A 13206-nucleotide genomic window follows, 5' to 3' on the forward strand; every position below is an offset into this window, starting at 1 on the left:
CATGTGCGCCATGGGATTCAAACATCAAGATGTTGTGCTCATAGCTACGCTTTAGTGATGGCCCTAGGCTATGCAACCACTCCCTACCAAGAACCACATCGGCCCTTTCCATGTTCATAACTTGAAAATCCAAACATGTGGAGTACCCTTGCACTTATCATGTCCATTCATCATTACTACCTTGTAGCGGTGGGTACTCGGAGTTTGATGCAATTTGAGTTTTTTCACCAATCCGTAATTAATGAAATTGTGAGTAGCACCGTCATCTACCAAGATGCGCACCTTGTGCCCTTGCAGATATCCATGCATACGTACTAACTCATGTGGTCTAAAGGTTGGTTTCCACATGGAAGCTGTGAGACAGAATTCATGCACCACCTCAGTGTGTGTTACTTCCACTAAAGAAATTCGTGAGGAAGACTCCAGAGATAGCAGTTGCACTGTGTGCACTGCTTTCTCCTTTCCCTGAGCAGCAGATTTCCCCTTGGGACAATCCTTTTTTCCATGACCTCTTCCTAAACATTGAAAACATAATTTTTATTTCTTGGCTTTATCAAAGTCCTCAGGAGATAGAGGGCCCCTGGACCCCTTGGTTTTTTAGATGCCTCCAATTTGGCAACTCTAAATTTTCTTTTATTGTGCCCATACTGAGTGCATGTATTACCATGTATATTAGCAAGCATGTGACTATTATGTGTTTTCTTTTCATCTGGATCATCATGAATATGTGCTTTCACTATGGCTTCCTCAAGTGTTTTAGGGTCTTGGGTCTTGACATACTTCTTAAGCTCAGGTGTTAGACCTCGTATGAACCCCCGTACTTGTTGAAAGGTATCTAAGCCTTCCAACTTGAGGATAACATCATGATAGTGAGATATATATTCAAGTAGTGATGGGTATTGGCGCATGGAACATGTGTCCCAAGCCGTCCAATTCTGATCGGTCTCGTTTGTAGGCAAAAATTCCTTGCTAAACGTTGCTTCAAAAGCTGCCCAACTTTGTGGTAAGATGTTCTTCTCCTTGAGAGACATCCACCATTTGTAGGCCTTGCCTTCCAGAGTAAGCTTGTTTGTAGAGCTCTGACTGCGTCCGGAGTACGCCGTAAGGCGTGAATTCCACCCCACTTGCTAAGAAAGATATTCACTGCATCCTTATTGCAGTCTCGGTCTTCTCCCTTAAAAATCGGCGGTTTGGTGTTTTTCAACAGTTCATCCACCTCTTTTGCAGTGAGAGTATGCAACGTATCAACATTTGGGCCTTGCCTGAGAGTAGAAGTGCCCTACCCTTGCGTGGCAACGTGCTCATGCATGTGCGTGTCAGCAAGACTCTTAGACTGCTGATGCATTAATTGAATTACTAATGTGGATAGTTTAGTAACATTTTCATTTAAAGCTCTAAAATTTTCATCCATGATTGTCATGCATGTCTGAAGTGCACGAAATTCTTGAATATCGAGCAATTCGTAAGTATCTTCACCTGTCGTAGTGTGACGGGTACTCTCCTTGAGAGGATCCAGCCGCGGGCCATCATTGGCAGGATCAGGCGTACTTTGCTCAAAATCGAATGTCATATTGATATCCGAATCCATGGAGACATAGTGCGGTGCAAGGAGTAATAATTAAAAAAAATATGATATTGAGAGCACTCTCAAGGTATAACGAGCCTTGCTAATTCCGTCAAAATCATGAGTATTTCGGTGGAGATTGATTTGAATTGTCCGTCGTATATGGAATTCCACAAGTTCTTAATAGCCGAATCAATTAGGCTTGAAAGCGGTAATTGATTTTACCAAAAAATTGTACTTGAACTCCTTCGAATTGGTGTTCTTGAAATCTCTGAGTTCCTACATAATACGCAGAAAATTTGTGTCGAAATTTGTGTCGGCTTCGTTGATGCTATGCTGCACCTTCCGGCCTTGCCGAAACCGCACGTGGAGTAGGGGGGGTGGGGTACCCACTGTGGGTACCGACCCTTATGGTTTAAGTTTTGTGTATGGCCACTAACCCCTAAGGGGGTTGGGCGCCCTCAAGTGGAAAAAAAACAACTCAACCAATCGGCTATGGCCGCTTAACGCAGCGCACAGGGAATTTCCATCGCCATGGAGCTCAAGGCGTTGAGGTAGGGGCTCCGGCCCAGTGACGTGAAGTCTCCACCTGCCCGATGCGCAACTGTAGAGCCCGCCAATGGCGCGTTTTGTGCAAGTCCGCCTTGGCGGCTCCTCTGTGCAAGGGGGGTTTCCCACAACGCTTTCCTTGTCGTCCTCCTCACAGGAGGGATGCTCCATGTCCCCTTGACCCCGACATGCACCAAAGCATGCATAATTGTGTGGCTCCCCTCCTCCACGACTGTGCCTTTCCCAAAAAAGGAACCTTGCTCTTGATACCAATGTAAGAGAAAGGGAACTAGAACCTGAGAGTCCACCACCCAACCACCCACTATATAGCATAGCCCCTGGCCCTTTGCCCTAGTTGGACTCCCTTTCCACACTGCCTAGCCCAGCCCTGCCCTTGTCTAGTCCGGCCTTGCCGGTGTCTGACATGATCTAAAGAAGCTTTGGTAGGGGGAAGAGTTGCAAGTTATCCAGATCTACTACTTCCTTGGTACTGTTAGAGATGACTACACTGTTATCTCTCAAGATGGAATTGACATGACCTTAAATGAGTGGGTTTTCAATCAAGTGGTGAAAGTGATCCCTACCTACAGGATCAAACCCATTTTTGTCCCTGATATTTCCCCCCGAAATAAGAGCCTTGTATTTTACTATTCTGTCAAGGATATTTACAAGAGCTACTACTCAGATGAAATAGTGGATTGTAAAAACTTATCCACAAATACCTATCGACTGTACCACTAAGCCCCTAGAAATCTAGCTCTAAGAATCATATAGCTTTTTTACCAGAGCTAACCTTTGTATACATCGTAATAGAATAAAAAGATGCTCACCTAGCTTCTTGATGAGATCTCAACTTTGTACATATCTTGATATAAATAAAGTTATGACATCTTGAATTTAATAAGTTATTTGCTTTCCAAACTTTGTCTTAAGTTGTGGAAGTTTAATGCACTTGGAATTGCGTTAAGTTTTTATCAAACCATCGACAAGCGTACTATTGCATAGGTACCGTCAAATGCTTTATACACGACCATATAGGAGAAAAAACATCTCCTAAAACAAGCCCAACCACCCACATTCAAAGGCAAGGGAACCCATATCGAGCGCGATGCTGAAGCTTGGATTGAGGCAATGGAAGACTATTTCGAAGCTGCAGGGACCCAACATGTAAACCAAACTATGCTTGCAATGTTTCATCTAACTGTCGATGCAAAAATATGGTGGAAACAACATTGCAAGGACTTGGGTGTTTCAGGATCTTCTTAGTCTTGGGAGGATATTAAAGAAGCGATTACAACACGATATCTTCCACCCGCCAAAATGAATGAGTTCTTTGCTCTAAAACAACTATCCTTATCAATGGCAGAGTACTACTCCAGATTTGTAACCTTGCAAAGGTATGCCCCATAAATGTCCGTCACTTCAGGATACTCTCTTAAGGGAAACACCTTTGGCTAAAGAAATGACCACGAATCAGGGGAGAGAAGACTTTAGAAATCAAAGGAGTAGGCCCAACAATTGGAGCCCAAGACCTTCTAATCAAGCTTATCAACCTCTCCCTGTAGGAGCCGTAACTACCATACTCAACTTGAATATCCTGATGTTCATTGTTATGAGTGTAATGAGATAGAACATTATACGAATAGGTGTCCCAGAAGAAGTGTAGCAACTACTACAAATTCAATTCCTGTAGCACCAATTGGTAGAGGCCAACCTGTTCGCCATGGAGGAAGGAACATAGGAGGAGGACGTGGAAGAGGAGCGATGGCTCAAACTCATGCCATTATTACAAAGAGCCAACAGTAGGAGACCTAGCTAATGAGAGTGTAATTTTGCAGCCTTGAAGCTTGAGAAAGGAAGCTGCTAAGGATCAGAAGCATCATCGAACACCTCGTCAAATGGAAAGATTTCCCTAAAGAAGATGCAACGTGGGAAGACGAAATAACTCTCCTTAAAGATCATTCGGACTTACCTTTGAGATAAAGACATCTCAATTCTTCAAGTTGGAGAGAATGTAAGGTCTCTGCCACCCTTGGAGAGGGGATTCTCATGTAAAGGAATACATATAAGGCCATTCTAGTTGTATACAACAAGTTACTATTTTTAATAGTTTTTCCACCTCTAACAAGCTAATGATAAATATATTTTTGTAAGATTTTCAAAAATGAAAATTTTACCTTTTTGTCATTTTTGTCCTAAAATAGAAAGTCTTGAGGTGCTTACACCCACCTAGACGCAACCGTCTCGTCAAAATCCATGCCGTCCTGAATTTCCATAACTAAAGACACCGGGAGCTATAAACTCTCGCCAAGAGGAGTGAACTCTTGGGGTTGGGATATTTTAATGAAGAAGGATCGTATGTTGTTTTTCTTCTAGAAGAGATTGTCTTGGTGCCGATTTTACAATGTTTGAAGGGCTGTCTTAACAAACTTGTGATGGAAACCATAAAAAGGAACTTTGTGTATGAACAATCATGTTGTAGTAATTAGAAAACAAGATAAAAAGTGTGAGTGGGGTGGAAAGTGGGGGCTGGCTCAGGTTGCCAATCAAGGATGGGTGGTCTTGATTAGTCGAGAAACTCTCCACTCCTCATTGATAGAAGACTCATTGTGCCAAGAGTCGAGAAGTCCCAATTGTATGTGCCTCTGAAAATTATGGGAAAAAAGGCATTTGGGGTTTCTCTCTTTTGGAAGGTGAGAATTAGGAACGTCAAAATATTGTGTTAGTTCATGCTTTCCCTGCGAGACAGGGCTAGGACCCCTTTTCAATTGCATGGACTCAAGTTACTTGGTCACGAGAGTTTGCCCATTAGAAATCTTGTCTATCTGACTATGCTTTTCTCAATCGATTAGGGCCTAGGGACCTGTTAGGTACCCTCCTTTTGCCAACTGGATATGGTAATGGGGTGGGGACCTCATATCGACCCTGATTCTATGGCATACGTTCACACAATCTTGAGAGCCTTTCTGATCAACGAAGGAAATCTTTGAGGGAGAGCAATGAGTCACTCGCAAAAAGCTTAGCTATCAATTGTTTGTTGTTAGGCAGAGATAGCCCTTGAATTTCCCCTCTTGTAGCATTATCCTCAAGTAAGGTCATGAGAGGATGAGATAGAATGGAAAAAAAGAGACGGACAAGAGGGCACCCCTGTTGATGGATCTCTTGACCTCAAACACTCCCACAATTCTCTCATTGAATAGAAGCTCTGATTGGCTACTAGCACCAAAGGTACTCACCAGCCTGCACATTAGAGGCCCAAAGCCTAGAGATTTCATGACATCTTCAGTAAATGACCATGTGATCCTATCATAGAGTTTGTCTCAATCCAAATGGAGCAAGATACACTCTTGCTTAGTGAGTACGACATACTCTATGTCCACCATTGCAGCCAATATGTTATCATAAATTGATCTTCTATTGATAAAACCATGCTAGTGGGGGGTGATATCTTTATCTCAAGGGGAGAAAACCTGCGGGAAACCATTTTGGAAACAATCTTGTAGGGTATAAGCATGTTAACATGTCACTAAAAATGTTGTCCCGAACAATGCTAGTTACATGTGCTTGTTAGCATATATTGAAAACCAAAGAGCAAGTGCAGTTTGAATTTCAGATGCCCATAAAAAATATTATTCATTCCCTCCCTTTTGGGGCGTGGCCTGGTTTTTCAGTTACCGAAGTTGACGTGGGGTATTGGAGTCTCTATGTGTGTGTGTGTGTGTGTGTGTGTGTGTGTGCGCGCGCGCAGCAAAGGCTCCCTCTCACTCTCTAAGAGCATCGAAGACTCCCTCCCTCCCTCCCTCCCCCCCCCCCCCCCCCCCCCCCCCCCCCCCCCCCCTCTCTCTCTCTCTCTCTCTCTCTCTCTCTCTCTCTCTCTCTCTCTCTCTCTCTCTCTTTTAGAGAATTGCAGACTGTGTGCGTGTGTGTGCGTGTATGTGTGTGTTGGACGGGTACGCCGCGACGGACGTCAGTATAGCGAGAACTCACCTAACATATAATGTCAACTTAGGACGAAGCTCGACCCGCAGGCGTGTGGAAGCAAGCAAAAGGGTGTCAACCTCTACTCGACCGACTAATGACTACTTCCTACAGAGATATCAACTCTACATGCCATCGGTTCTGTGAATGTGAGAGTCTCCTATGATGCTACCGCAAGCCAAAAGCCCATTAGACGTTCTTGAAACGTTACAAAACTTGAGGGATATCCTATTAACACTAATAGGCCACTCTCCCTAAGGTTCGTGACCAAAAAAACCTACTCAATACCCTCCGTGTAGAAAACGCGTAGGATGTCTGGCCTGTTTTTGCAGGTCGACGTTTCCAAAAACTAAAGTGCCTAATGTGTAGCTCTACTCGCTCTGATCGCAAGGATATGCTGAAAGGCAAAAACGGACAACAGTTACTCACCAAAACTCCAAAAGTAGCTCGCGGGTGAATCTGCCAAAACACAGACGAACGTGCATGATCTAAGCATCAACGCGTAGCTCTCCTCGTGGGCAACACACTGCTGCTCTCCATTCGTGATTCCGACCACCGTAGCTTCTGTAGCGCACAGACACACTCTCTTACTCTCTCACAGTCTCCCAACGACACGGCAGATTAGATTTATTAGAAGTCTCTTTACAAAGATTTAGGTTTTGGCGTATATACTAAGCCTTAGAAAACCTAATGTCCGACCAAAATGACCTTATTTGTCCCTAGGCTTCTATAGAGCTTAATTACAACACCGTGAGCTGGCTTTGCTCATCCAACAAGCATCTGTGGCCTCAATACAATTGCTGACTTAAAATATGAAGTTCCCGTAAACATTACAAAAGTGGTCGTAATGGCTCAAAACCATAATAGCATAGTAATGAAGAAGAAATAGATGGCAATCTCAAGCATTGAAGCATGGCTCTTGGATGGATTTGCACTCCATAGCCAAGAGTGTTGGTGTAGGCTCTCAACCTCTACTTGCTTGGAGAAGGAGAGGGAGTTCTTGCACTTTGCATAGTACACAATGAGAGTGTTTGTGAGTGTGTGTGGGTGAGTATACCCCCTAAGCACCCCCCTAGCTTGCTTGGGTCAACCCCCCCTTGTAGCTCATGCTTGAAGCTCATTGGACCCCTCCAGGTCTAGCCAATCGTAAGCAGGAGCCATTACAAGCAACATAGGTAGCCTTGGGACAAGTGTCCTCCTTTACCCTTTGAGAGAGAGGACTTGATAAATGCAAAATCAATTAATTAAATATCCTAAATTATCATTGGACCCCTTGGGTGGCCAACCAATAGGCTTCAGGCACACCATGAGGGCAACATGAGGAGGAACTTGACAAGTGTCCTTGCTGCCTCTTCAAGCTGGGGCTTCCCTTGTGAGTGTGAATGTGTGTTCTCTCTCTAATCCCTAGGAAAAGGGCTCGCCCCCCCTCTTGTAGGGATGCTTTTGACTTTAGGAGCTCAAGCACCTTAGTCATCAAGCATGACAAAGCACTTGGACTAGGGGGTATTCCCACAAGCATCTCAAGCAAGCATGTCAAGGCACCTCAAGCACCTTAATCAAGCGGCAAGTCAAGCACCTCAAGCATGGAGTAAGTCAAGCACCTCAAGCACCTTAATCAAGCACCTCAAGCAAGACAAACACCTCGATCTTGGGCCGGGTTCCCACCTCAAGCTCAGCCCTAGCTTACCTAAGGTCAAAAGGACTTTTACACACATTATTGGAGGTCTTCAATGAAGCTAACCCTAAGGTCTTATGCTCCATTGGTTAGCCTTGCGTTTGATAGACCATCTCCCATTTGGGCCCCTTTACTATTGGCCCCGTGTTGAGATAGATCTATAAGCACATATCTATATCTTAACACTTGTTCCCGTTTATTCTCCCACATTAAGTGATCAATTTAATATAAGAAAATCATTTGGGTTGGTTAGATATTAGATTTTATGACAGAAGATGCCAACAATTTGGCAACCATAGAAGCTGAAACTTCTCTGCAAGAGCTTGACATGATAGAACCAAATGAAATACCACCAATCATGGCGTACTGCTTAGACTGTGGATGAAAATGTGGACATTTTTTTAAGATTGTCCAAGAAATCCAAACAACAAGGACATATCAACTTCCAAGCAAGGTACAGAGAAAATTGAAAATACTAATCTCGATGTAAGTGCATTTAACTCATCACTTTTAATGAAATCAATTGATTCTGCATTACCATTAAAAGCACCAAGGAAAGCACTGCAAGTTCAAACTCAACATAAAGATGCACAGGCACCTGAAAAGCTTAACGTTGATTCTTTGAACAACAAATTCTTGCATGAATTTGGTCAGGATGTCCAGATATCACCGAAGCTTGAAAAGACTGTTAGGTTTGAAAATGATTTTGCATTCACTGCCACAAGTGTGCAATCATTCACGAGTCTAAGGGATGTAAAGTGTGAGCTTTGTCCTAAGGTGTGAGTCAAGGAGAGGAGAGTGGATTTATCCCACATAGTGTGGAGCAAGGCTGTAGAGCTACTTAAAGCTCATTTCTTGAATCAATAAACATCACTTCATTTTGCACTACATGCTTGTCTATGGTGAGCTTGTGCTAAGCTAAGTCAATACTCAAGATTGTGTTTATGAGTCCAAGCTAATCTATCTTGGAACCTAATTCACTTGAGTGATAAGCTTGCTTACACACACTCACACACTTGCACCATGTTTCTCTTTCATCCACCATAGCTAGCACGATCCCAAAACCTAACATTTGGTATCAGAGCCATGGTGTGCTAGCTAGGATTTTCATTATGCATTAGTGTGTGTTAATTATTAGCATCTCCATTAGACAGATTAGCATTTCATTATCATAGCCCATTAACATTCTTCATGATTAGTTGCATCTCACTAATTAGGCCTTAATCTAGCTATGTGTGGGCATGTCATTGGCACACCCAAGAGGCCACCAACCTCCATGGCTAGGTAGACTTAATTAGGGATAAGATTAGCATCATTTAAATTGAATTCTAGATTGCCCTTTTTTGCATCAATTTTTGCATCATTTGACCTTTCAATTAAACTCATTAAACTCGTTTTCTTTTTGCATTAATCACCTCATCTCGAAGCTCTCCTTGCAAGCTTTCCGTCAAGTCCACCCATGCCAAAATCGCATTTGATTTGCCTATCCTACAGCTTGCTTGATTTTGGTCTCATACACATCCTCAATCTCTGGAATTTTCTGCTGAACAAATCCACAGGGGCAATGTGTGTGTGTGTGTTACTAAGAGGGCATTTAATGATCATCAACTTTTTCCCACCCTCCTTGTAGGCCCTACCGTGGTGGGAACACCTTGGTTTTAGGGGCCTTTGACCCTTTTTAAAAGGGCGGCCACACTTAAGTAGGGCGCCTACTGGGCGGACTTCAACGAGGCGGTCAACTGCACTGCGTTTATTTTTCAGGTCCGCGAACGGACGGGGCCGGCCGACTGTCCGCGTCCGATGCGCATTTGAGTTCTCTGCCGACCGACGCCCCTGCCCGGCTGCCCACACCTGCCCGGCTTCCTGTTGGGCCCCTCTTCCCACCACGCTGCCTCAAAGCCTCAAGGGCCCCACAAAGTTGTTCTCCCCATCTTAAGCCCCGGGTCCCACTGCCTGGCATCCGGCCTCAAAAACCCCAAGGCAAAGCTTTTCTTAAGCTCCTGCTCCCACAGCCTGCTACCTCAAAACTCCGAGCACCTCAAGAGGCCCGGCCTCAAGAGCTCCTTCTCGCGGCCAACATTTCGGCTCACGTTTCAGTTCATTAAAGGCACTGCATGCCAACTTGATTCACCATTGATTCTCACTGAATTAAAGTTGTTATATGCAAACTAAAAGGATTACAATTGATTGTTGAAGCCTATACTGTAAGCACACAACCCTTCTATCCATTTGCAAAGATTGGGTAGACACTGCCTTGAAGAAAGTCTCTTCAACTGGAAAGACCCCCAATTGCACCCATTGCACTAGCATCCATGCATTGACATCCAATAAATCAACTCAAAGGTGTATGTGAAGGGTGACTTCACCTCGAGTGAAGAGGTACTTCACATTTCATTAAGAAGATATTAAAATCTTGCAACCAAGCACAAAACTTTTGCAAATAAATTTTCTATCATCGATTGTGCTTGTGTAAAGAGGAAGACACTGGCTAGGAGAGTCTCCTAAGCTAAGACCCCTCTATTGGCACAAATGGGGGACAAGGGAATAGATAAATTCAATGGGGAGGGATTTCACACTTGGCAAACAAAGTTATGAGGCTACCTTATGAAAAATTGTTTGTGGTCTATCATTAGCACTGCATTAGAGCAACAAGCCGAACCCGATGGAGTGCACACTAGGGCATCTACACTCATAGCAAGTGCACAAAATTTGGCCAAAGACGAACAAGCATTGGTAATTATCATCACTTCTTTCCATGATAACTACGTGCATTTCATAGATGAATGTAAGCATGCACATGAAGCCTGGCATGTCCTAGAAAGTAACTTTGGAGCTCGAACCAAAAGAAGCAAAGTTAGTCTTAAAAGACAGCTTTACAAAGTTACTATGCTTTCAGGGGAGGATATTGCTAGCCTAGTGAACAGGCTTAAGAGCATTGTCACACAGCTCGCTTACATCCAAGTTGAAGTACCAGAATATGACAAAGTGGCTATACTTTTAAGTGCACTTCCACCTTCTTATGACCACTTAGTCACAATTCTTGAAGAAAAAGAACCGGCACCACAATTTCAAGATGTAATCAATTCGATCCAAGCAGAAGAAAGAAAGCAAAGAGGTTCACTTACCCCATCAGGAGGAGTTTTCATCGCAACATCTTCACAGGGAAGATATTCGCCATCAACATCGACAAACGAACGAAATTGTTATGAATGTGGAAGAATGGGACACGTTGCGAAAGATTTCTACACAAACAAACCTTGCAAGAAATGTGGTAGGAAGGGACACCCTCCTTCTCGGTGCTACTCAAGTGGAGGCAGTAGCAGTGGAGAAAGCAGCAGCAGTAGAAGCAACAGCAGAAGCAACTAAGGCAAGAGACCTGATAGAGGATCAACTCACATAGTAGAAGACAAAAAGGACGAAGACGAAGGTAGCGTTTGGGAAGACCCATTTTGAAGATGCAGACTCTCTACTTGTAGGGGAGGACTTTTTCCTTTGTGGATACCAGCTTATCATCCTGTGTGGACATCACCATCCTTTGTGGATTGTTCTTGTGTGGATTTTACCATCCTTTGTGGACTTTACTTTTCTTTGTGGATATCACCATCCTGTGTGGATCATGCATCTTCAGTATCTTGTCTTAGTCCAAACCTCAAGGGGAGGATTGTAAAGTGTGAGCTTTGTCCTAAGGTGTGAGTCAAGGAGAGGAGAGTGGATTTATCCCACATAGTGTGGAGCAAGGCTGTAGAGTTACTTAAAGCTCATTTCTTGAATCAATAAACAACAACTCATTTTGCACTACATGCTTGTCTATGGTGAGCTTGTGCTAAGCTAAGTCAATACTCAAGATTTTGTTTATGAGTCCAAGCTAATCTATCTTGGAACCTAATTCACTTGAGTGATAAGCTTGCTTACACATACTCACACACTTGCACCATGTTTCTCTTTCATCCACCATAGCTAGCACGATCCCAAAACCTAACAAGGGACACATCAAATAGAATGATGTTAACATTGTATGGCACACATAATTTATATGCACACTATGTAGACCAAAAAGGGAAACTGTACAAAAAGGATCAACTAGTGTTTGAACGGCCCACATACCAGCTCATAGAAGTGTGTCCAGTGATAGATTAGAAAGGATGGTTCATTTCAGAGGAAAGAATCTATTATAGCCCATCCTCTCTAGAGCTGAAGGATACTACCCGAGTGAACCCAGAAATCTATTCGGAGCCAAACTCTCCTCCATCGAACATCAAGCTTCGACGTTGTGACCAAACGAGCACATACTTTGATCAAAAAAGTCGTAGATATAGAGGATAGTCTAGCATCTATGATGCCTTGGGTCCTGAAACCACAGAAGCTCATATCATAGGAGACCCATGGGATAGACCATATCACGGCAAAGATAATGCTATTTATAGCTTAATAATTTGTCATGTTTCAAGGAGATACATAGGAAACTATGCATAAGTCTTACAATAACAGTGCTACCCAAAGTATACCTTCATAGTCCCAAAAGGTGAGATTAAACCAGAGCCAAACAGTTTTGAACTCTTATAATGAAGCATATGGACCAGGAAATGCTACACTAGTTAGAAGCCCTAGAGCTTCAAGGTAGAAACCATTGAAAGATCATATGGTTGTTGGAAGTTTCCAATTGACCTAGATTCCATCAAAGTCTACAGATAAATGCCTCTATGAAGATCATCAAGGACAAAAGTTTTAGATAATCTCCACAAATCAGAGTCAAAAGCCGACAAATCCAATAGTGTTCAAACAATTACATGTGACCAAGCTCCCATATGCATATCAAGATGCACATGGCAATGAATACCAACATGTTCATGATCTTGTGCAAACCCCTATGGATGGTATGATTGAAGTCAAGGACTATCTGAAGATGATGCAAAGCCTCAAGCTGCCAGAATAGGTGACAAAAAAGTCAAAGTCCTTAGGAGCCAAAGTCCAAAAATCTACAAAAAGGTCACCACCAAAATCTCCTCCAAAGAGACAGATTCTGCCAGAAAGTACAGTGGATCTATTAAGATCAAGGGTTACTCAGATGCAAGTGGATAATGCTCAACAATTGCAAAAACGTGCAATATTAGAGTCAATGGAGTCAACATCAACAGAAGCAGGTGATCAAAGCAAAGATAATGCAGATAAAGCTCAATCAAAGGACATTGCCACAACAAAAGCAGTCAATTCAAACACAAATCCTAAGACGATCAAGTGCAACATTGTTGGTGAAAACAAAGAAAAAATCTCAAGAGAAGTAAAGCTAGATTTTCAACTAGACAAGAACCTCATGTCTTTTTGCACTTGGAAAAGATGTGGCCAACCATAGCTGGAAGATGCTCTTGAATTTGTGTGCATATCAGGAAACAAACAATCAGAATGCTAGGGAATCATATCCACCACCATTGAAGTAAGTTCA

The sequence above is a fragment of the Adiantum capillus-veneris genome, chromosome 2, assembly GCF_014529385.1.
Source record: "Adiantum capillus-veneris isolate H3 chromosome 2, ASM1452938v2, whole genome shotgun sequence".
NCBI lineage: Eukaryota > Viridiplantae > Streptophyta > Polypodiopsida > Polypodiales > Pteridaceae > Adiantum > Adiantum capillus-veneris.